Here is a 25311-nt window from a genome sequence, read left to right as displayed (position 1 = left end):
AGGATATAACTCAGGAACAGCCAAATGGAAGAGAAACATAGGACCAGGTATGGGGAAGAGGCAAGGAGCTTCCATGCCCTCTCCAGGTGCACCACTCTCCAAAACTTCACCTGTTCACCAACCCAGAAACTCTCCAAGCCTCACCCTTTGGGGTTGTTGTGGAGGTTGCATTTACATAGGTATTGTTAACCTAAAGATAAAATACCTTCCAAAGTGAGAGGCAACAAGCATTTATTTGAGATCAAAGCATAACTATTTGGGAATAACTGATTCAGACAGAAACCCAAATAGTGTTCTGACAAAGGCAACGGGTATTTATGAAAAGGGGAAAGGGAAGAATTACATCCATATAAGGAAGGCATTTCTTTGATGCTGGTAACATAACATAATGATGTTAATTCTAAACAACTTTTTAATTTTCAGTCCAGTGGTCATAATAATTGCTTTCTTATTATCTTTGCAAACAGTTCTGCGGGGCACAGTGTTGCTTTAGGCCCAGTCCCAAGGTGATTCTGCCCTCTTCTAGCATTCCAAGGTTTGAGGCATAAGATGTGCAAGGCAGTGTCTGTGGGGTAGCAGCTCCAGCTGCATTTTAAAGTGGTTCCTTATTTTTGTTACATTTTTCCCGTTTTGATGAATATTATTCCTTGAAAACATCACTGATCAATTACCAGAAAGCAGCGCTGATAAGTTATTAAAAGCAATGGTCCTCCATTGTCAGGAAGGTTCATTATCAGTATATCATGCCATTGCCAGTCCCTTGTCACCAGGAAAGCTCATTCCCAGTATGTCATGTCCTACATAGAAGGGAAAGTGGTTTCTTTTTCCTAAAGGAACACTGGGCCACATTTGAGCAGCAAGAGCACTGGAACAGGGGAAGGCTGTACCATGATGTTTCTCTAAAGGCAACATCTGGAGGTTTCTCATCTAAGACTTCTTCTCAAAATGTTGAGCAACCATTATTGGGGTGGTATCATTTTAACACTGAGCTATGCAAAACAAAGTTTTATAACAGCAAAATTTCCTATAATAACAAACAAAATGCCAAGTCCAATTTGAAGAATAAATCTGAACCAGGATTTATACCCTCAATAAAGCTGTGAGTAGTCAGGTATTAAAGAACCAAGATATTCAAGAACCATGAGCTGTCAGTGGACACTATATTGAATCATTTGGTTTATGCCCCGATTCTATCTAGTTTTGTCTCTATTTTACCACACGTGTCTTATCAAAGTACAACAAGAGGTATTAACAACAGAGCAAACCACCTTGCTTAACTAGGATATGGTCAAAAGGAATTTTATTTTCTAATATAACTCATGCAAAGGAATTTAAAGATTTGTCTGATTGGCTATTGCCATGGTGGTTATTGCAATAGTTGCCCAAGGAAAAAGGGGTTTTCCAAATCTGGTAACTTCCCTAAGGTTGACATCACAGGCGTGAATATCCTTGACTATGTGTGTGACTGGTTGCATGTTTTGACCTGAGAAGTGGGTTTAAAGATGATGCCCATCTTTTTTCAGGCCGGCAGGCATGGGGGCACAATGAAGGGGGAGGGTGTTGCCACTCCTGGGTGGTGGCGGGTAGGGGAATGCTACCGGAGGACCCTAGATGCTTCTCTAGATCATGAGCTCGGGCAAAAGCGCCTGGTACAACCGCTTCTCTGGGATACCTACCAATCTTCCCACCCCAGACATCATCACCAGGACCAGAATGGAAACGACCTTTGGGCCTGCCTTTTCAGCTGTCACCACTATCACCAAAGCGGATGGGACCAGCACATACAAACAGCACCGCAGGACGCCTCCTCCTCCAGCACCCTTGCCTACTCCCCGCAGGATGTGGAGGACAGCATGCCCCCATGAGCACCCCACGCCACTCTAGCTTGGCCATATCCATTCGCTCCCTGCACTCCATTCACTACTATGCTCCATGTTCTCGCTGCCTGAGGAGAAGGAGGAGTTGGAGCCACTGGTCTTTGCTGAGCAGCTCTCAGTGAAGCTGTGCTGCCAGCTCTGCTACAGTGTGTTTAAGGACCCTGTGATCACCATGTGTGGGCATACAATCTGTCGAAGATGTGCTTTGAAGTCAGAGAAGTGTCCTGTGGACAATGCCAAGCTGCAGTGGTGATGAACAACATTGCCATGGCCGAGCAACCCCAGGGAGTTCTCCATCCACTGCAAGCATGCTGTCAGGCAGCAGGGGTCGGGAAGCCCATCATCTTTGAGGTGGACCCCCAAGGGTGCCCCTTCATTATTAAGCTCAGTGCCTGGAAGGACCATGAGAACAGCTGTGACTACAGGCCTGTGCGGTGTCCCAACAATCCCAACTGCCCGCTCCTTTTCAAGATGAATCTGGAGGCCCACCTCAAAGAGTGCGAGCACATCAAGTGTCCCCACTCCAAGTACACATGCATGTTCATTGGGAACCACAACATGTATGAGACCCATCTGGAGACCTGCCACTTTGAAGGCCTGAAGGAGTTCCTCCAGGAGATGGATGACTACTTCCATGAGATGCATTTGGTGTGGGCCCAGAAGGACCAGGAGATCACCTTCCTGTGCTCCATGCTGGGTAAGCTCTCAGAGAAGATTGACCAGCTGGAGAAGAGCCTGGAGTTCAAGTTCAATGTCCTGGATGAAAACCAGAGCAAGTTGAGCAAGGAGCTCATGGAGTTCCAGAGGGACACATCCATGTTGAACAATGAGTTATCCCACATCAATGCATGGCTCAACATGGGCATCCTAGGATCCTATGACCCACAGCAGATCTTCAAGTACAAAGGAAATTTTGGGGCCAACAGGGCCCCATCTGATGTCTCTGTGTCTACTCCAGTGGCTCCTCTGACAAGAACATCAAGGTATGGGACACGTGTACTACGTACAAGTGCCAGAAGACACTGGAGGGCCATGATGGCATTGTGCTGGCACTCTGTATCCAGGGGTGCAAGCTCTACAGCAGCTCGGCGACTGCACCATCATTGTGTGAGATATCCAGTACCTGCATAAGGTGAACACAATCCGGGCCCATGACAACCGTGTGCACACCGGTCTCCTCACACAACATGCTCTTCAGTGGCTCCCTGAAGGCCATCAAGGTCTGGAACCTTGGGCACTGAGCTGAAGCTGAAGAAGAAGCTAACAGGCCTAAACCACTAGGTGCAGGCCTTGGTGGCTGCCCAGAGCTACTTGTACAGTGGTTCCTACCAAATAATCAAGATCTGGGATATCCAGACCCTCGACTGCATCCATGTCCTATAGACATCTGGTGGCAGTGCGTACTCTATTGCCGTGACAAATCACCACATTGTCTGTGGCACCTATGAGAACCTCATCCATGTGTGAGACATCGAGTCCAAGGAGCAGGTGCAGACCCTGACAGGCCATGTTGGCACCGTGTATGCCCTAGTGGTCATCTCAACACCAGACCAGACCAGTCTTCAGCTTGTTCTATGATCAGTCTCCCAGGGTCTGGAGTATGGACAACATGATCTGCACACAGATCCTGCTGTGTCACCAGAGCGGTATAACTGCACTGGCTGTGCCCTGGGGCCGGCTCTTCTCAGGGGCTGTGGACAGCACTGTGAAGGTTTGGACTTGTTGACAGAATCCAGGCCAGGTCTTGGCTCCTTCTGGGCCCACCATAGGCCTATCCAAGCCAGGTTGGTCTCAGGGTCTTTGCCTGCCCTTTGGGGGATAGGTGGGCAGGCTCACTAGGCCAGGCAGTGTCCTCCTGATCCTGCACCCGACAGGTCTCTCTCTGTCTGGTTCTGTCATCATTGCTGCCAGGATAGTGCCCAGACCCTCTCTCTACACTCCAGGTATAATGCTCGCCCAGTCCATCTTCCATCCCCCTTCCTGAAGGACTACAGGACCTTTTTACTCATCTTTTTACTATTTTTAGACTGTACATAGATTTGATTACTTCTGACTGAAATAAAAGTTGCACAGACTGTGGGGTGGAGGGGTGGGGAGGGAGATGATGTCCAATGTTGAGTTATCTTCCCAGATAAATATTAAGGGGGGAAAAGAAAATAATAATTATTATAGTGAGTGTTTGGTCTCGCATATTATTTGTGAGATATGAAGGAACTAAAAAACAAGTGGAAAAACAACAAAAAAAGAAGACTTGAAATTTTGAAGGGATTTGTGGGAAGGAAAAGATAAATGATGTTTTAATTTTGCTTATAAAGGTAAAACTTACCAAATTGCTATAGGTCATATGTGGCAGGGGGGAAAAAATCTTATATCTGAAGAATAAGGATAAAAAAATGAGTATCTCATATCAAAAGTCATAAAAATTGTAATCATCCTTAGCAATTCACTCATTCCCATGTTACTAATCAATCCTTACTGATCTTGATCCTCCTGTGAGCAGTTTTAGGAATCCAGTTTTTCCTTAGAGTTCTGTAAATCTCCTTCCAGTTCAGTGTTACATTTTCAAAGTTATAATCTCTTTGAAGATGAAACACATTGGTAGGAATATTTTTTTGCCAAAACATCAGAGTAAAACAGTAATTGTATGCAAATGGCAAAAGGCTTAAAAAGGGCCTGGGTTAAAGATCTGGTTAGTTCACATACATACATATAAAGAATGTAATTGACTAGTTATACATTCTAATCTTAGTTAGATTGACTATATATAAACTTTTCTCAAGATCCCTCTTCCACAAACCTTCTGCAACATCCCAGTTTACATTCCACCCTTTTCTTTAGACAATCATTTTATTTTAGGGCAAAGTTTCTGTTTCCTTTTTCTTTCTTTGCCATAAAAAATACCCATGTTCTTTATATTCTTCCTTATCCAAAAAACACATTTTATTCTCCTTTTCATCAACAAAGTGCATCTCCATGCTTCATGCCTTCTACTGAAAACATGTCTTGTTTTCTATATACAGTCATTTTGTTTCATCCTTATTCTTTTTTAGTAGTTTTGTAAAATAAATAACCACAGCTCTTTTATAAATTAATTTTGGCAAGGTAATTTACACAGCGGTTTGTGCTTTTAAAGGGCCATTTCTTTTCTCATCAGTGTCTATAGGCAATTTCTGGGTTAGCTCCTGACTGTTTACATTTTAAATATATTTTTTTTGTTGATTTCAGAAAGGAAAGGAGAGGGAGAGATAGAAACATCAATGATGAGAGAGAATCATTGATTGACTGCTTCCTGCACACCCCCTGCTGGGGATCGAGCCTGAAACCCAGGCATGTGCCCTGACCAGGAATCGAGCCATGACCTCCTGGTTCATAGGTCAATGCTCAATCACTAAGCCACACTGGCCGGGCATGAATGTTTACATTTTAAAGACATGATAAGAGATATAACTTTACCAGGATATGTTAGCATTTTAAGAATTTTACATAATTTTTATAACTTATTAATGATATATCTAAGTAAATATAATGAAATGTTTAGCATTATCTATTTCACAATGCTTCCCATATAATTTGACATACCAAATAAGCCTAATTAGTTTAACATTTTCCTTTATAAAGAGAGAGAACAAATCTCTGAGGTGCTCAGGGGCCCTCTGAAACAGTACTCCCAGGTCAATAAGATTTAATTTAGAATCTGATCTTGGAAAGTTTGTCAAATATATCAACAATTTAAAAACATTTGGTCAAATAGGATCATAGGCTATTGTAGAACAATATTTAAGTTACTAATCTAATCATGGCAACAAAAGCTTTGCAGGCAAATACAGAAAGTTAAATAGTTATAAGCAAATTTAGCTCTTTTAATATTAAGAAGTCTCAATTTACTTAAGCAATTAAAGGCCTGATGATACAGAGTCCAGGAAACCATCTAAATAAAATATAAAATCTTTGTTTCCCTTTATAATTTCTTACTAACAGCATACCAATAATATAGGAAAATTTTGTTCTTTTAGTAGAGAAATAACATTAAATTTTAGCTTTACATAAGCATACCAATGATATTAAAACTTAGTTAATCTTTTTAAAACCTTTATAATAACAATTTAACATTCGCCAGTTTAATTATAAGAGTTAAAAATCTCTTTTTCCATTCTGAAATAAACAGGACAAAATTACTTTCCTTTTCCTTAATGAAAACATATCTCCATACCTTATACCACCTTTTATTGAAAACATATTAATTTCTTCCATATTATTTAGAATCTTTAACCCTTAGAAATCTTAATTTTAGTGACAACTAATAAGCAATTATTATTCATTAGATTAGAAAATTTATGAATACATTTTAAAATCTCTAGAAATACAGATTCCTTCACTAATAAATATATTTTATAATTTTTAGAAACATGTTTCCTTAACCTAGCAAAAATAATTTTATTAAATGACCCAAATATCTTTAGTTTTTCTGTATCAGGAAGCCAAAAGTACGTAAATTTAAATTCATTTAGCAATTAATGTTTCAGTATTTTACCTAATTTGGAAATGATCTAGATATTCAATCACTTTGTTACCAGACAGGGACAGGCCCAGAGTGGGTCAGCCTCGGGCCGGCCTGTAGTGTGCGGGGCCTTGACTTCGTGTTGGAAGGATTTCAGAAGAGGAGTCCAGATGGGTTTAAGAGTGTGTTTAGTAAAGCTGTGGAAGGGAAACAAAGGAAGCACTTAGGGTGGAAGCAGCAGCAGGGGGAGCCTAGGCGGGGCTCTGCTTTGGCTCCCTAGGAACATTATAGGAAAGCAGGCAGCCAAGGCGGGGCTGCTTGGCTCACTGGGAAGGGAAGGTCACAGTCACAGAAGCAGCCAAGGTGGGGCTGCTTGGCTCACTGGGAGGTCAGAGAAAAAGGGGACCTTGGAGACAGGATCAGGGGGTGAGCCCAGGTCAAGCTGCCCTGCCCAACGCTCCCCCGGCTGCAAGTCTCATGGGGACCCTTAGAGTTTAGAAAGAAGAAGAAAAATTCATGTTTGGGAAGGGGCATGGGTGTACTCTAGAGCGAACCCACGCTAATATCCTTAGTTTGGGGGGGTTTATCTCTCTTCTGCAGGTGAAAATCTTAGGGGAGAGTTTCAGCAAAATATTCATCAGCTTTCCAGATGCAATTTTTAATATGCTGATGCATCATTTGATCTGCTTTACTGTTTTACTTTTATCTAAGGTCTGTCTAGCTTTTAATGGGGTTTTGCTATTGTTTCCTGACTTCATCTGTCCTTGGGTTTAGCAGGCACAAATGACATTAGTTGGGTCTTTGTTCTCCATTTTCCCAGGCCAAGGTGATTCAAGCTATAAAACACTCTCTCTTAAGTGTCCTTGGTTTATGGGCAATAAAGTCTTGGGATTCACCAGCTGGCTGTAAAACAGTTCAAATTGTTTGGCCTTGTTTAATTTCCTTGTCTCAGTTTCTCCATTCTACTTGCCCAGGGATTTTCCTAACTTCTCACATTCTGTCTCAATTTCGCCTTTTTTTTTTTTAATCCTTATTTGAGGAAATGTTTTTCATTGATTTTAGAGAGGAATAGAGAGGGAGAAGAGATGGAGAGAGAAACATTGATGTGAGAGAGAAACATTGATCAGTTGCCTCATGCACACACTCTGACCAGGGATCAAACCCACAACCTAGGTATGTGCTCTGACTCAGAATAAAATCTGAAATTCTTCAGTGCATGGGAGGATGCTCTAACCACTGAGTGATACTGGCCAGGGCCAATTATTTGTATCTTTTAATTTAACTTAATAGAAATGTAAAGTTTCAAGTTACCAAAAGATTTTGGGTAACAATTTTTAAGTACATATACCATAAAGCAATTATTGAAAAGTTTCACCAAAAAAACTTTTATTTACATCTATTTAATTTACTAAATTTAAATAATTATATTTAGATTAGTCAAACATTTTATGAGACATTAGATACATTTAATTATTATCCCAAACTATTTTCCTGTTGACTAACCCTATAACAGATAGCGTGAACTTATTTTTTTAGTAAACCCAGATAAAATATAATTTTATATTAAACATTGCTAACTTTAATAACATTGCTGTTTTGATTAAACCGACAAACTTAAATCTATTTTGATATTAAATCTTTTCCCAAATCACATGATCCTGAAAAGCTTTGTGTTAGTTTCTGTTATATTTAATTTATATAAGTGGTTAAGCTCTTTAAGCCAATTAAACAAAGCTTTTTATATAAACCAATTTTTATTAATGTCCTCTACATACACATATAAACATAGACATAATCAGAGATCTGATCACTTCATTTAAAAAATTTTTTTAACCATGAGACAGGTATAGTAAATACCGTCTGCATATATAAAAGCCTAAGCGACCATTACAACCAAATGACCCAAATGACTGGAACAACCGGTCAACCAGTCGACCAGTCACTATGATGTGCACTGACCACCAGGGGGAAGACGCTCAACACAGGAGCTGTCCCCTAGTGGTCAGTGCACTCCACGGCCAACTTCCTGCAGCCGGCCAACCGCCTGCAGTCCCTCCCCCTGGCCAGCCGGCCCCCATTAGCCCCTGGTGCTAAACCATTCATAGATGACCTGCTTCTGGGTCAGAGTTTTGTACATAGCAGAGCAGCTCCCTCGCTGCAATCTATTGAAAGTCAGCCCTTGACACAAGGGTTTGTCTCACTCCCATCCTCTCCCTTCCCCAGGGGCTGCCCACCTGCTGCAGTGATGGTGCAGTGGTGAGGGAAGGAGGAGGGGGGAGGCGGGGAACCGTGTGGTGGCAGGGCGCCAACAGCGGCATCAGTGTCCGGCATCTGTCCCTTTCATGCCCGGCCCAGCAACTGTCGCCTCCTCTCCTAACCCCACTGGGGCCTTTGGGCCCCGGGCTGAGATGGGGAACAGGGGTGGGTGGCAGTGGATGCAGCCCCTTTCCCAGGGGGGCCAGGGGGCCAGCTCCCTCCTCGGGGCTGACGGCCAACCCCCCACGGTCCCTCCCCACTCCTCTCCCCCAGGCCAGCAGGCCCCGATCAGTCTGGCCCTGATCGGCCTGGCCCCAATCGGCCCTGATTGCCGGCCAGACCTAGAATTCATGCACTGGGCCTCTAGTTAATTTATAATAGTTGAAATAAGTTGTTTGTTCATTCAAATGGCTAAAGCTTTAAGATTTGATTAACAGTTTTTAAAGAATGGGGCTGCTTAGCAAAGGAGCCCATATAGCTACTTGTGGGGGATTTTTATTGTTGACAGATTTTATTGTATTACAGATGTCTCCCATTTTCCTACCTTTTACCACCCTCTACCCAGCCCCTGCCCCAAACCAGGCCTTCCCCATACTATTGTCTGTGTCCATGGATTATGTATTAACCCTTTTTGGTCCAACGTCGAGGCTGACTCGACAGACCAGGTGCTAGGAGCAGGTCCAATGTTGAGGCTGAGGTCGACACTACTAACCAGTTCAACATTCAGTCCCATCAATTAATTTGGACCAGACTGTTTGAATTCCAAATATAAAATTGGACACAAAGCGTATATATATATATATATATATATATATATATATATATATCCCTAATATGCAAATAGAATGAACAGTGGAACGACTGGAAAACCGGTTGCTATGACGTGCACTGACCACCACAGGGTGGGCACAGAACATGGCAGGTGTCAGCAGCAGACAACAGAGCACGGAACATGGTGGGCATTGGCCTTGGCGGGATGGTGGAGCAGGTGAGCAAGGGTGCCAGAACAAGGCAGGGCACCAGTCACTGTCATTGGGGCGAGCCTCTGGTGGTTACTGAAAATTCTTTGCTCCCATGTGCCATGGTCCCACCAGGCGCTCGCACCTGCTGCCGGTGCTGGCCCCACTTGCACCCACTGCCAGCGCCAGAGCCGCCACTCGCACCCATCAGCAGGTGTGAGCAGTGGCTGCAGGCCCCGATCGACCCTCAGGGCTTCTCTACCTCCCCCTGCTCCTGAGGGGTGATCGGGGCAGCAGCCACCACTTGCACTCACTGCTGGTGCCGGCCCTGCTCACACCTACTGCTGGTGCCAGCCCCAATCGCTCCATGCCATCAGCGGGTACAAGCGGGGCTGGCGCTGTCAGCACGTGGTAGCAGTGGAAGCAGGGCTGCCGGCAGACAGGGGACCGGGGGCTGTGGCAGGAGGGGCTGGGCTGGGGTGCAGAGGATTGCCGAGACCCGCCCCTGTGCCCACCAAAGCCTCATGGCCCACATTTCCTTTCAAGGTGCACGAATTCGTACACTGGGCCCCTAGTATGCATATATATTCTTTAGTTAATCTCTTCTCATCACCCCAACCTCCTCCCACTGAGATCTGTCATTCTATTCCATGAATCCATGCTTCTAGATTTATTTTGTTTGTCATTTTATTTTGTTTATTAGATTCCACATATAAGTGAAATCATGTGATATTTGTCTTTCTATAACTGGCTTATTTCATTTAACAATAATCTCCAGGTTCATCCATGCTGTTGCAAAGGGTAAGATCTCCTTTTTTACAGTCACATAATATTCCATTGTGCAAATATATGACAGCTTTTTTTTCAATATTTTATTGATTTTTTACAGAGAGGAAGGGAGAGGGATAGAGAGTTAGAAACATTGATGGGAGAGAAACATCGATCAGCTGCCTCCTGCATACCTCCTACTGGGGATGTGCCCACAACCAAGGTACATGCCCTTGACCAGAATCGAACCTGGGAACCTTCAGTTTGCAGGCTGACGCTCTATCCACTGAGCCAAACTGGTTAGGGCATACCACACCTTTTTTATCCACTCATCTACTAATGAGCACTTGGGCTCTTTCCAGATCTTAGTTATTGTAAACTAGAGGCCCAGTGCACGAATTCATGCCCGGGTAGGGGTCCCTCAGCCTGGCTGGTGATCGAGGCCTATTAGGGGGCCAGCCGGCCAGAGGAAGGGACCCTGGGAGGTTGGCTGGCCAGCAGGGGAGAAGGACTGTAAAAGGTTGGCCAGCCAGCCAGGGAGAGGGACCATGGGAGGCTGGCCGGCAGGAGGCAGGGGACATGGGAGGTTGGCCAGCCAATCTCCCCATCAGGGCTGCGGGAGGTTGGCTGTGGGAGCACACTGACCAACAGGGGGCAGCTCCTGCATTGAGCTGTTATGGCCAAAGGTGATCCTGAGTAGGGGGGTGAAAGGATTGAGAAAAGACAGACAAGAGAATGAAAGCTGGGTCTCGGTGGGACACTGCTCCCTGATGAGGAGACAGCGCCAGCACCCACAAGCCGTGTCTTTATTTTATAGCAGATGCCACGAGGCAAAGTAGGGGTGTGATCAAGTTGTTTACAGCATTCTCGTGAGTTTCAACCCTACTAAACTACATGCACCTGAACTCTAGCACAAGGCACGTGGGGCCACGTGTTTGGATCATAGGTTCAAGCTTACAACCACAGCCGTTGGCTATGATTGTGCTGGGAGTGCCCTGCCCTTCCAGCTGGGACTTGCACGTGGCAATGAGAGGACCCTGTCCTTTCATTAATCCAAGGCTTGAACTTGGCCAAAACACTGTAGCCACACTCCACATTGAGCGTCTGCCCCCTGGTGGTCAGTGAGCATCATAGCAATTGGTCAACAGGTCATTGTGGTCATTCTGGTCATTTAGTCATAAAGGTTGCTTAGGGTTTTATATCTATACTAGAGGCCCAGTGCACAAAAATTTGTGCACTCGGGGGGGTCCTTCAGCCCGGCCTGTGCCCTCTGTCAGTCTGGGACCCCTCGAGGGATGCCCACTTGCCAGCAGGGAGCAGGCCTAAGCTGCAGTCAGACATCCTTAGCGCTGCTAAGGAGGCGGAAGAGGCTCCCACCACCACTGCTGTACTGGCAGCCGTCAGCCTGGCTTGTGACTGAGCAGAGCTCCCCCTGTGGGAGTGCTCTGACCACCAGGGGGCAGCTCCTGCATTGAGCATCCTGGTGGTCAGTGTGTGTCATAGTGACCAGTCATTCCCTGTCTTTCTGCTGTTAGGGTCAATTTGCATATTACCCTTTTATTATATAGGAGTGCCTGTCAGCCTGGGTGAGGGGCTGATGGCTGTTTGCAGGCTGGCCACAACCCCTTCAGTGTGGGGGTCCCCACTGGGGTGCCTGGCCATCCTAGGTGAGGGGCTGAGGGCCATTTGCAGGCTGGCCACAGCCCCTTCAGGGTGGGGGGTCTTGCTGGGGTGCCTGGCCAGTCTGGGTGAGGGGCTGAGGATCATTTTCAGGCTGGCTAAACCCCCCAGCGGGGACTCTCACCCCATGAGGGTGTGGCCATCCTGGGTTAGGGGCTGATGGCTATTTGCAGGCTGGCCACAACCCCCAGCCACCCAAGCTCCCAGTGGAGGCTGGATGGAAGCAGGTACCTGGGATTTATTTATCTTCTATAATTGAAACTTTGTTGCCATTAGCAGAGGCCACAGCTGGCTCAGAGCAGGCGGGAAGCTTGGCTTTCTCCATCGCCCGGGCAACAAAGCCTCCTGCTTGCTCCAGCTCCATGGCTGCCGACCACCATCTTGGTTGGGTTAATTTGCATACAGTCACTCTGATTGGCTGGTGGGCATGGCTTAGGGCATGGGGAAGGTACGGTCAATTAGCATCTTTGCCTTTTATTAGTGTGGATAAAACCCTAATATGCAAATCAACCAAACAACTGGTTGCTATGATGTGCACTGACCACCAGGGGGAAGACTCTTAACACAGGAGCTGCCCCCAGCCCGCAGGCCCCAATTGGTGGCGGATGGGGGTGGGTCAGCAAGCGGGTGATGCCAGGTCAGCCAAGGCAGGTGCGTGTGGGGGCCCCCGATCACCCCGCCGGTGGTCCTACAGATTGGTCCTGATTGCCAGCCAGGCCTAGGTACCCTACCCATGCACGAATTTCATGCACCTGGCCGCTAGTATATAAATAATGCTGCAACGAACATAGGGCTGCATATATTCTTTCTGATTGGTGTTTAAGGACCCTTAGGATGTATTCCAAGAAGTGGGATTGCTGGGTCAAATGGCAGTTCCATTTTTCATTTTTTGAGGAAAATCTATTCTGTTTTCCACAGTGGCTATACCAGTCTACATTCCCACCAGCATTGCACTAGTGTTCCCTTTTCTCCATATCCTCACCAGCACTTGCTATTTATTAATTTATTGAAGGTAGCCATTCTGGCAGCTGTTAGGTGATACTTCATTGTAGTTTTAATTTGTATCTCTAGTGACAGTGAGCATTTTTTTCATATGTCTATTGGCCATCTGTATGTCCTCTTTGTAGAAATATCTGTTCAGGTCCTTTGCCCATTTTTTAATTGGATTGTTTATCTTTCTGCTGTTGAATTGTATGAGTGCTTCATATATTTTGGAAATTAACCAATTATCACATGTATCATTGGCAAATATGTTCTCCCATTCAGTGGGACCCCTTTTATTTTGTTGATGGTTTATTTTGCTGTGTAGAAACTTTTTAGTTTGATGTAGTCCCATTTGTTTAATTTTTCCTTTGCTTCCCTTGCCTTAGGAGGTGTATCTGCAAAAATACTGCTATGAGATGTCTAAGATTTTACTGCCTGTTTTCTTCGGTGATTTTTATTGTTTTGTGATTTACATTTAAGTCTTTTATCCATTTTAAGTTTATTCTTGTGTATGTTGTAAGTTGGTAATTTAGTTTCTTTTTTTTTTTTTTTTGCATGTACCTTTCCAATTATCCCAACACAATCTATTGAAGAGACTGTCTTTACTCCATTGTATATTCTTGCCTCCTTTATCAAATATTAATTGACCATAAGGGTGTGTGTTGACTCCTGGGCTCTCTGTTCTATCCTATTAATCTATATGACTGTTCTGGTGCCAGTACCAGGCTGTTTTGATTATAATGGCTTTACAATATATTTTGATATCCGGTATTGTGATCCTTCCAAGCTTGTTCTTCTTTCTCAAGATTGCTGAAGCTATTTGGGGTCTTTTTGGTTCCATATAAATTTTTGGAATATTTGTTCTAGATCTGTGAAATATGCTGTTGATGTTTATTTATTTATTTATTTATTTATTTTATTGCTTAAAATATTACAAAGAGTAGTACATTTGTCTCTTTCCCCCAGACTCCCCTACCCCCCCCCCCCAAGTGTCTTGTGTCCATTGGTTATGCTTATATGCATGCATACAAGTCCTTTGGTTGATAGGAACTGCATTGAATCTATAGATTGCTTTGGGTAGTGAGGACAGTTTAAGGATGTTAATTCTTCCAGTCCATGAACACAGTATATGCTTCACTTGTTGGTATCTTCCTCTATTTCCTTTTTCAATGTCCTACAGTTTTCCAGTACAGGTCTTTTTCCTCCTTGGTTAAGTTTATTCTCGGCTATCTAATTACTTTTGGATTGTGTGGGGTTTTTTAGTTTTTCTTTCTGAGAGTTCATTATTGGTATATAAAAATGCCATTAATTTTTAGATGTTGATTTTGTATTCTGCTACTTAGTCAAATTAACTTATTAAACATAGCAGTTTTTGGTAAAGTCTTTAGGATTATCTGTGTACAGTATCATATGACCTACGACAGTTTTACTTCCTCCTTCTTAATTTGGATGCCTTTTATTTATTTTTCTTTTCTGATCACTGTGGCTAGAACTTCCAGTACTATGTTGAGTAAGAGTGGTGAAAACAGACATACATGTCTTAAAGGAAACACTTTCAGTTTTTGCCATTTAGTATGATGTGGCTATAGGTTTTTTCATATATGGCCTTTATTATGTTGAATTATGATCCCTCTATTCCCACCTTGCTGAAAGTTTTTACCATAAAAGGGTACTGGATTTTGTCAAATGCTTTTTCTGCATCTATTGTTAATGATCATGTAATTTTATCCTTTATTTTTTTATGTGAAGTATCACATTTATTGATTTGTGAATATTGAACCAACCTTTGATCCCTGGTATAAATCTGGCTTGGTCATGATGTATGATCTTTTTAATGTATTGTTGGATCCAATTTGCAGTATTTTGTTGAGGATTTTAGCATCTATATTCATCAGGGATATTTGCCTGTAATTTTCTTTCTTTGTAGTGTCTTTATCTGGTTTTGGAATGAGGATAATGCTAGCTTTGTAAAAAGAGCTTGAAAGACTTCCTTCCACTTGAATTTTTTCTAATAGTTTGAGGAGGTTAGGTTATTCTTTGACTGTTTGGTAAAACTCATCAGTGAAGTCATCTGGTCCAGGTCTTTTATTTGTTGGGAGGTTTGTTTGTTTTTTACTGCTTCAATTTCATTAGTTTTTATCAGTCTTTTCAGGTTTTCTGATTCTTCCTGATTGACTTTTGGAAAATTGTATGTTTCCAGGAATTTTTCCATTTCACCCAATTGTCCAGTTTGCTAGCATATCGTTGTTCATAGTATTTGCTTATAATCCTTTGTATTTCTGTAATTCAGTTGTTACTTTGCCTCTTTTATTTCAGATTTTATTTATTTTTTTATCTTTGTTTCTTGATAAGTCTGGGAAAAGGCTCATTAATCTTGTTTAGCTTCTCAAAGGACAGATCTTGGTTTCTTTGATCTTTTGTATCTTTTTTTGTGGTTTTGGTGTTTTCTTTTGTTTTGTTTTTTGTTTTTTGTTGCTATTTCATTTATTTTTTTCTCTGATCTTTATTATTTATTTCCTTCTATTTACTCTGGGATCTTCATGCTCCTCTATTTCTAATTCTTTTAGTTGTAGGGTTAGATTGTTCATTTGAGATTTTTCTTATTTCTTGATGTAGGCCTGTAATGCTATGAACTTCCCTCTCAGGACTGCTTTTGCTGTATCCCATAGATTTGGGGTTGTTGTGTGTTCATTTTCATTTGTTTCCAGATAGTGTTTGATTGCTTCCTTGATCTCATTGGTAACCCATTCATTGCTTATTTAATAACATGCTAGTTGTATTCCATGTGTTTGAATATTTTTGTATTTTTTAATGTATTTGATTTCTAGTGTCAAGCAATTGTGATCTGAGAAGATGCTCGATATGATTTCAATCTTCTTGAATTTTTTAAGACTTACTTGTGTCCTAACATGTGGTCTGTCTTTGAGAATGCTCCATGTGCACTTGAGAAGAATGTACATTCTGCCACTTTGGAATAAAATTTTCATTAATATCAATTAAAATAATCTGATCCTAGTGTGTCATTTAAGATCACTGTTTCCTTGTTGATTTTTTGTCAGGAGGATCTTTCCAGTGCTATGAGTGGGGGGTTTTTTTGTTTGTTTCTTTTTTAAATATATATTTTATTGATTTTTTACGGAGAGGAGGGGAGAGGGGCAGAGAGTTAGAAACATCGATGAGAGAGAGAGAGATATCAATCAGCTGCCTCCTGCACACCTCCCGCTGGGGATGTGCCCACAACCAAGGTACACGCGCCTGACTGGAATCGAACCTGGGACCTTTCAGTCCGCAGGCCGACACTCTATCCACTGAGCCAAACCAGTTAGGGCTATGAGTGGGGTTTTGAACTCCCCTATTATGACTGCATTGCTATTGATCTCTCCCTTAAAGTCTTACTTGAGTTTTTTTTATATATTTTGGTATTTCAATGTTGGTGCATATATGTTTACAAAGGTTACATTTCTTGTTGTATGGATCCCTTTAGTATTATATAGTGACCTTCTTTGTCTCTTGTTTTGGCAATTGGTTTGAAGTCTATTTTGTCAGATATGACTATTACTACCCCAGCTTTTTTTAAATTTCCATTTTCATGTAATATTTTTTCCAACCCTTCACTTTCAGTCTGTGTGAGTCTTTTGTTCTGAGGTAGGTCCCTTGCAAACACTATATATATAAGTGTCATGTTTTCTTGTCCATTCAGCTACTCTATGTCTTTAGGTTGGAGCACTTAGTCCATTTACATTTAATGTTATTGATAAGTATTTATTTATTTATTTTTCTTTATACCTATGTTCCTCTCTCTAATTCTCTTTCTTCTTAAAGCAGTCCCTTTAACGTTTATTGCAATGTTTGTTTGGTGGTAATGTAGTCTTTTAGCCTTTTTTGTCTGGGGAGCTCTTTATTTCACCTCCAATTATAAATGAGTAGTCTTTTATTCAGGTCCTTGCTTTTGAGTACTTTATGCCAATCCCTCTGGCCTTAAGTGTTTCTGTTGAGAAACTAGCTGACAGATTAATGGGATCTCCCTTGTAGGTAACTTTCTGTCTCTCTCTTGCTACCTTTAAGATCCTTTCTTGTCTTTAACCTTTGCCATTATAATTATGATGTCTTAGAGTGGTTCTCTTTCAGTTCATCTTTATTGGGACTCTTCTGTGCTTCCTGAACTTGTGTGACTTTTTTCTTCTCCTTCTAGCACCCCTATGATGCAGATGTCATCCCAAAGTTTCCTTAAACTATCCTGCTTTATAATTTTCTTTTTGCTTCTCTAATTGGGTGGGTGGGTGGTGGGGGGGGTCCTTCCTTGTCTTCCAAATCACTAATATGATCCTGTGCTTCAGTGAATCTACTTTTAATTCCTTCCAATGTATTCTTTTTTGTTGTTGTTCATCTTCACCAGAGGATATTTTCCCCACTGATTTTGAGAAAGAGTGGAACAAAGGGAAGGAAAGAGAGAAAGGGAGGGAGGGAGGGAGGGTGGGAGGGAGGGAGGGAGGAGTTGTGAGAGAGACACAGCAATCGGTTGCTTCCTGAACTCACCTCACCTGGGGCAGGGAGTTGAACCTGCAACCCAGGTATATGCCCTTGTTTGGGAATTGAACCTGCAATCTTTTGGTGTTTGTGCTGATGTTCTAACCACTGATCAACACCAGCCAAAGCTTCTTCCAGTGTATACTTAATGTCAGGTATGATAGTCTTCATTTCTGACTGGTTCTTATTTATGGTTTCTATTTTTTATGCTGTTGTGGTTCCTACTTTGTTCCCTATAATTCTCACTAAGTTCTTTGAGCATCCTTATAACCATTATTTTGAACTCTATATCTGATCAATTGCTTGCCTCCATTTCAGTTAGCTCTTTTTCTGGAGTTTTCTCCTTTTCTTTCATTTGGGGTTGTTTCTTTGTCTCAATATTTTTGCTATCCTTTTGTATTTGTTTCTATGTATTAGCTAGATCTGCTATGCCTCCCAGTCTTCATGGGTGGCCTTATACAGTAAGTGTCCTGTGGGACCCAGTGGTGCAGTCTCTTTGATCTCTTGAACTGGATGCTCTAGGAATGTCCCTTGTGTGGGTTATTTGGGCTCTCCTGTTGTAACTGGGTCTTGATTGCTGTTGTCCCATTCATGAGTGGGATCTCCCCTCAGGCTGGCTGACTATAAGGCTCAACCCTAACCACATTGTGCGATCTGTTATACAAGTGCTGACAGAACAAAACAAAGTAAAACACAACACAACAAAACAGAAACATACAAAAAGACCCCTATAACAAATAAAACCACAAAAGAAAAGAGAACAAGAATAATAAAGAAAAGAAAATTTAAAATATGAGAAGAAAAAAAGAGTAGAAGAAAAAGAATTATGAAAGGAAAGAATGGAGAGAAAAAATAAGAATGAAGAATAGGAAAATAGTATGAAAGAAAAGAAGAAGGAAAAATTATGAATGAAAAGGAAAAAAGAAGAGAAAGAAGACAAAAATAATGAAAGGAATAAAGAGCAAAAAGGAGAAAGAAGAAAAAAGAGTAAGAAAGGGAAAGAGAAAAATAAGAGATATGAAAGAAAAGGGGAGAAACAAAAATAATAACAAAGCAATAAAAAAATAAATGCAAAAAAGAGAAAGTGAAGTGGAGTTTGTCTCGGCAGAGTTTAGGCAGGGGTGGGCAAACTTTTTGACTCAATGGGTTCTTAAACTGGACCGGAGGGCCGGAACAAAAGCATGGATGGAGTGTTTGTGTGAACTAATATAAATTCAAAGTAAACATCATTACATAAAAGGGTACGGTCTTTTTTTTTTTTTTTTTAGTTTTATTCATTTCAAACGGGCCGGATCCGGCCCGAGGGCCGTAGTTTGCCCACGGCTGGTTTAGTGCCTCCTGGTAGCTCCCTTTGGAGCCTGCTCGTATGCTGACTGAGGCTGTTTTTGTCTGATGTTTCTGTGCCCCCCAGGAGGTACTTTGGTGCTAGCCACTGTCAGAAGCTGTCCAGGCTCTCAGCAACCTGTTCAAAGCTTCAAGTGATCCACAGTTCATGGAAGTCCCCACAGGGCTTAGCTGAACATGGGGCCAAGCTGCATTCTAAGGCTGGATTAGCAGTACGGGGTCCAGGGATGGGTCAGCAAACATCCCAAGGCTCCTTGGGCTCTGCCTCCACCCACCTCTGCCTTCCAGTCACTGTAAAGGCTGTTTCTGAAAGGCTTTTGGTGGAATCTAGAGTATGAGACCTCTGGTTCTCTCATGAGGGGGAGGTGCCATTCACATTTCTCATAGTCACTCATCTGAGACTGTTCCAGAATAGTTCTCTGACCTTGGCAGGGTGGAGCCCCTCATATGCAGTCCAGTGGGGCTGCTGGAAGCCAGGAATTTCTATTAGCTCTCCAGTGACAGTGGGGGAAATGGCCCCACCCCAAAACCAGTCACTGATGCCCCCTGAGTCTTTTCAAACTCATAGGCTTGGCTGTTGCTGCTGTCTCCTCCACAGGGTCAAGATGCAAGGTGGAGCAAGTTGGGAGTCCTGAGGGTGGGGTGAGCGGCATCCCAAGGGTAGGGTATCTGACTTTTCCCAAGATGTTGCTGGCTGGAAGGAGCCAGCTTCTCTCAGAAAAATGGCTGCTGTGGTATAGGGTCGGGGACAACCAATTGCAGGTCTCCGGGCTGCTGCTTTTTCACATCTCCCCACAATGCTTCCCATCCCAGCCTCTCCTCAGGCAACTCTAGTCCTCACTGCCCTCCCTCCACCAAAGCCTTAAATGAAAATCCTGTGTTCTGGGATTTTTATTTAGTTTTTTTAAGGAAAAAAAAAAATGAGGCTGTATCTCCCACCGGCTCTGGTCTCCCTGGCGACCAGAAGCCCTGCTGCCTTTTACGGCTGGATGTTACGTGGGCTGCTGTTCTTGGCTCTGGTGTTCTGGACTGGCAAGCCTGCCTGGGATCTGGGCCTGGACCCCAGGGATATCTCTGCATCCAAGAGATTCCTCCTCACCCTTGGTCCATTGCCATGGAAGCTGGGTCAGCCCTTCTCGCAACCCTCCCCTTCCTGCTAGTCCAGGTGGTTTTTGCCCTTCCTTATTAAAGTCTCCTCTTCAGCTAGTCCATAGTTGGTAATTCCAGGTGAATGTTCCCCAATTTAGTTTTATTTCCAGTTTGGCCCTCGGAGGAGTTGCAAGAAAGATTCACCTACTACACCACCATCTTGAAAACCTAGCTTCTTGTGTTTTTAAAAGCTCTCTTTCCCATTTTTTTCCCCTTTGGTTTGTTTAGTTTCAGGCTGTTGTACATTTCTGATATCTGCAGGGAGACTTTGGAAGTTACTGAGAAGATTTCAAAAAAATTCTATTAGGTTTCTAATTTGGCCAAATTTCTGATCATAAAGTTATTAGATTCTTTGAACTATCTTTTCAGGTTTCAGGCAGGACAAACAATAAGAAAATTTAAAGTATCTGCTCAGATGGCGAAAGTTTCTTTTATGATTCACTTGGAAGTTATTTAGACAGTTTTACTTATTAATTAACTAAATGTATTTCACTTATTAATTAACTAAATGTATTTCACTGTCCCAGAGTGGTTAGTATTCCTCTTCTTTTAGGAAATTCTGGAGGCCCGGTGCATGAAATTCGTGCACTGGAGGGGAGGGGTCCCTCAGCCTGACCTGCACCTTCTTGCAGTCCGGGACCCCTCAGGGGATGTCCGGGACCCCTCGCTCCTTACCACCTGCCTGCTCACTGCTCCTTACCACTCAGCTCGCTGCTCCTTAGTGCTGCCATGGAGGTGGGAGAGGCTCCCGCCACGCCGCTGTGCTCACCAGCCATGAACCGTCTTCTGACTAAGTGGCGCTCCCCCTGTGGGAGCTCACTGACCACCATAGGGCAGCTCCTGCATTGAGCAACTGCCCCCTGGTGATCAGTGTGCATCATAGTGACCAGTCATACTGGTCGTTCTGCACTAATGGTTACTTAGGTTTTTATTATATAGACTAGAGGCCCAGTGCACGAATTTGTGCACAGGTTAGGTCCAGCCTGCCCACCACAATCTGGGCTGATCTGGCCAGGCTGGCCACGGGGAGGCACCACAGGCGATTGGCCAGCTGGCCCTGGCCCCTGGTCAAACTCCCGGTCAAGGGGACAATTTGCATATTAGCCTTTTTTTATATAGGATTGTTCTTATGACAAACAACATAATAGAGACAAGAAAAGGGAAAAGGGGAGCACAATTAAACGATGCCAATGTATTGAGGGAAACAGCATCCCTTTACTCCTGAGGTATCACACCACATGCCAGTACCTGGGGTTATCACCTCCACCCTTGAAGGAAAAACCTTGTCTCAGAGAAAGACATTTGACCTCAACCAAAAAACAGGGGTGGTCTGAACCTAAGAAGGCTTCACAGTCCAAGGAAGCAGTGAGCCCAAAAGAGACTTTGTTGGTATCGTACTTGGTTCTAGGGATGCTGGATCACACAGGTGAGACCTATTTTAATCCTGTTTGTGATTCCAGATATGCTAACCTAGAAATAAAAAGTCTTTCAATGTAAGAGGCAATAAGCATCAAAAAATAGCTATTCTGGAATCACTGATTCAAGCAGAAACCCAAATAGTGTTTCAATTAGAAGACAAAGGCAAAGGGTATTTATGAGATAAGGAGGGGGAACAGTTGCACCAATAGAAGGAAGACATTTATATTGATACAGATAACATAATAGCGATGTTAATTCTAAACAGTGCTCTTAATTTTCAGTCTAATAGTCATCAGTTTGGTAGTCATAATAACTGCTTTCTTGTTAGGTTTGCAAGCAGTTCTCTGGGACACAGTTATTCTGCCCTATTTTAACATTCCAGAGATTTGAGGAAGAAGACCTACAAGGCAGTATCCATGGAGTGGCAGCTGTAGCTCCATTTTAAAATAGCTCCATTTATTATATTTTTAAAATATGGTTGATTATATCATTGGCCATTGGTGATTGGTTCAATCTCCAGCTCCTCCCTGCAGGTCAGGAGTGGGACTGAAACTTACATCCCCCATCACATGATTGGTTCTCTGAGTAGCTGGCTCCCCATCCTCAAATGGGCCAAAAGCCACCTCATTAACATAACAAACCGCACCTTTGAAGCTCTCAGCACAGGGAATTCCTAGTGGTTTAGCTCTGTGCCAGAAATGGGTAAAGACCAAATATGTATTTATTATAAACTAGTGGCCCAGTGAACAAAATTTGTGTGTGGGGGGGGGGGGGGGGGGCGGCGGGTGGCTTCACCCGGGCTGCAGCTGTAGGTGCTGGCACCCGAGACTGCGGGGTTAGCAGCTTCTCCATCTCCCAGGCCGCAGCCAGCCGCAGGCACTGGTGCCCGGGACCACCAGCAGGCGGCTTCGCCTGGGCCTGGCTTTGTCAGGAAGGATGTGCAGGTGGTCGTCCAGAAGATGGCAGGTCTAATTAGCATATTACCCTTTTATTAGTATCATGGTGTGTTTTTTCTCACCATCATTAACCATAGTAACTGTTGCGTATGTATTAAAGTTCTATTCCTGTTAAGTTTAGAAGCAGCCTCAGAATCCTTCTCACCATTCATCTTAAGTTTGATGCTTAGTTGATCAGAATTAATACCTCAGGTGAAGCCTCTTACTGCAAATGTATCCCAGAATGTATGGCATCCTCTCTGCTTTATGATCCAGCTAATAATACATTGCCTCAATCATGTTGATTGAGGTCATTTTTCCCCTTGCAGTTTCTAGTAGTAGATTACCATCTATTGCTTAGGAAGCAAAATTGACTGTATCCATGTAGATTACAAAATGATATTTTTCTCATCAATAAAATTTCATTCTTTCAGCATGAGTAGAGTACTTTTGTCAACGTATTGAGGTAGTAACAGTTTATAACAAATTGAGTGAATTATTATTTCAGGTACTGTGCTGTGTCATACACAGATTTCATTTTATCTTTGCAACAAACTCCACACAGATGAGAACACTGAGGTATAGAGAGATCAGGTAACTTGACCAGTAAAACCTGAAAGTGGCTGAGTCTCGTTTCAAATCCATGAGCCATGCCCTTTAACCATTACACTCCACTCAGTATTGTGCTAGAGCCTGTTCTTGCTGGCTCACAAATTTTCAGGAACGTTGCAAGCTGGTTGTTAAACATGGTCATTATTAAAAATTAAATTATATAATCTTAAAAGTGAATAAATTACATTAAAACCAAAGGTAATACATACTCTAAATTCATCACGCCTCAATTATTTACTATACTTTACTGTTCTGACTCTTGACATTATTTATATCTTTTGGGTCTTTCTGGTGGAATATAATAATGTATTACTGCACGTTTCTCCTCTGCTCTGCATTTAGTGGCATCACATTAGCAGCCGAAATCAGCCATGGATGGAGAATTTATGCCACAGAAATTGGCCGACACTATAAATCAGGGTTTTGTTTTCTTTGATTGAGATCCAGTTGTTAAACATTTACCAGCACAACACTGACCACATTGGTGGCGGTGGTCTTGTCACAATGTGTTATATGATGCAGATGAAAATCTATTTAAACAGGCTTGATATAGATATTTTCAAAGATGGAAGAATTGTCCCTGTCAACTATTTTAGTTGATTCATATCTTCACTGATTGTCATCATTAAAAAGTTTTCAGTCCCCACATGGATTGCTGGATATAATATGTCTTGCCCTGTCCTTGTCTCCTCCCTTTCTAGCCTTTGTTACCTTAAGGACTCTAGTTTTCCATTTATATGTTTAAGTACGAACCTTACCTGCTTAAAAATGTAAGCTTTTAACATTGCTCTCTCTGTTCCTTATCCTTCAGATGAAAAGTGGAGTTGGGTCGGGGCAGCAGAGAGAAATTCAAAGGGGAATATTGGAGTAATGACTGTAGTGGGAGAAGAGGGAACCTATCTCCTGGGCCGCAGGCGCTGGTGCCCTAGACCACAGAGCTGGTGGCTTCTCCAGCTGGCTGCAGCCTGGGACCTCGGGGGAAGGTGGCTTCTCCATCTCCCTGGCCACAGCCAGCCGCAGGCGCTGGCGCCCAGGACCGCTGGAGGGCAGCTTCACCTGGCCAGCTTTGTCAGGAAGGACATCTGGATGGACTACTCTTTTATTAGTATAGATCACAATGTCACAACTGCCCTGGCCTGAACAGGGGTTTTCTCCCATCCTCCTCCTCTCCATTGTCCCCCTCAGCATCACCTCCATCCCTTACTGAGGTCATACTCTGAGCCAGGCAGCATACAACTGTTTACAAGGATTATCTCCTCTCACCCTGACAATATCCCTGACAGGGTGGGCTGCTCTGACTCCATGCTACAAATGTGAAAACAAACTCAGAGTTCCTCTAAGACTGCATAGCCAGGAAGTGACAGATCTAAAGCTTTCAGCTCAGACTTCTATGCCTTAAAACAGTGGTTCTCAACCTTCCTAATGCCGCGACCCTTTAATATAGTTCCTCATGTTGTGGTGACCCCCAATTTCATTGTTACAAATTGAACATAATTAAAGCATAGTGATTAATCACAAAAACAATATGTAATTATATATGTGTTTTCCAATGGTCTTAGGTGACCCCTGTGAAAGGGTCGTTCGACCCTCAAAGGGGTCGCGACCCACAGGTTGAGAACCGCTGCCTTAAAAGATCAATTCCCCCCGCCCCCGAGTTTATCCTGTTCCCTTCCTTTGTTAATTTTTTTCCCTCATAAATCATTAAAATAAAAATAAGCATGTTCATTTTATTGATTTGTTTTCACCTTGCTCACTTCCAAAATTAATTCAAAAAGCTTATGATCATATAAATCAATAAAACCAAAATTTGTTAACTTCTATTCAAATGCATGGACCGCTGCTCTGTAGCCCCTTTATGGGTTAGAGTCCCTGTCCTCAAAGGTCCTTGTGAGATAAAAGTCAGAAATGGAAGACCAAAGGAGGAGGAAGAGGGTCTCTTCCGAGGTGGTGGTAGAGGAGAATTGGCTCCGAGCTTCCTAGCAACCAGGGAAAACATGCAATGCTATGGCACACTCTAGGTCATTGTCCCTGCTAAGCTAGAAAAGCTGTGGATGTGGATATTGGTATAAAAATGGTGTCAGGCCATGAACATGCAAGGGCTGCTCCTTTTCTAGCTTCTGTGGTCCTGGGAATGGTGTACTGCCAGGGCTTTAGAGAGTAAAAGAACCTGAATTTATTACTGCCTCTACCAGGTGACCCTAGAAAAGGAAGGTCCCCACTCAGTGTGAAATAATTTTTGCCACTGGAGTGAGCAGTGTTGAGAGTATTTGTTGAGAGAGTTACCACATGAGATCTGGGCCTGG

The 25311-nt window shown here is 43.0% G+C and overlaps 1 protein-coding gene and 1 pseudogene across 1 annotated transcript in view; both read left to right on the top strand.

Annotated features, from left to right (window-relative positions):
• The window catches only part of ADAMTS2 (ADAM metallopeptidase with thrombospondin type 1 motif 2), a 285590-nt gene that overhangs the window by 236304 nt on the left and 23975 nt on the right, over positions 1-25311 (top strand). The window lies entirely within an intron of this gene.
• On the top strand, positions 1627-3603 carry LOC139009989 (E3 ubiquitin-protein ligase TRAF7 pseudogene; annotated as a pseudogene).

The sequence above is a fragment of the Myotis yumanensis genome, unplaced genomic scaffold (assembly GCF_028538775.1).
Source record: "Myotis yumanensis isolate MYYU_CA2020_CCGP unplaced genomic scaffold, mMyoYum1.0.hap1 SCAF_5, whole genome shotgun sequence".
NCBI lineage: Eukaryota > Metazoa > Chordata > Mammalia > Chiroptera > Vespertilionidae > Myotis > Myotis yumanensis.
The sequence above is the reverse complement of the archived record's forward strand: the minus strand, read 5'-3'. Positions and strand labels throughout refer to the sequence as shown.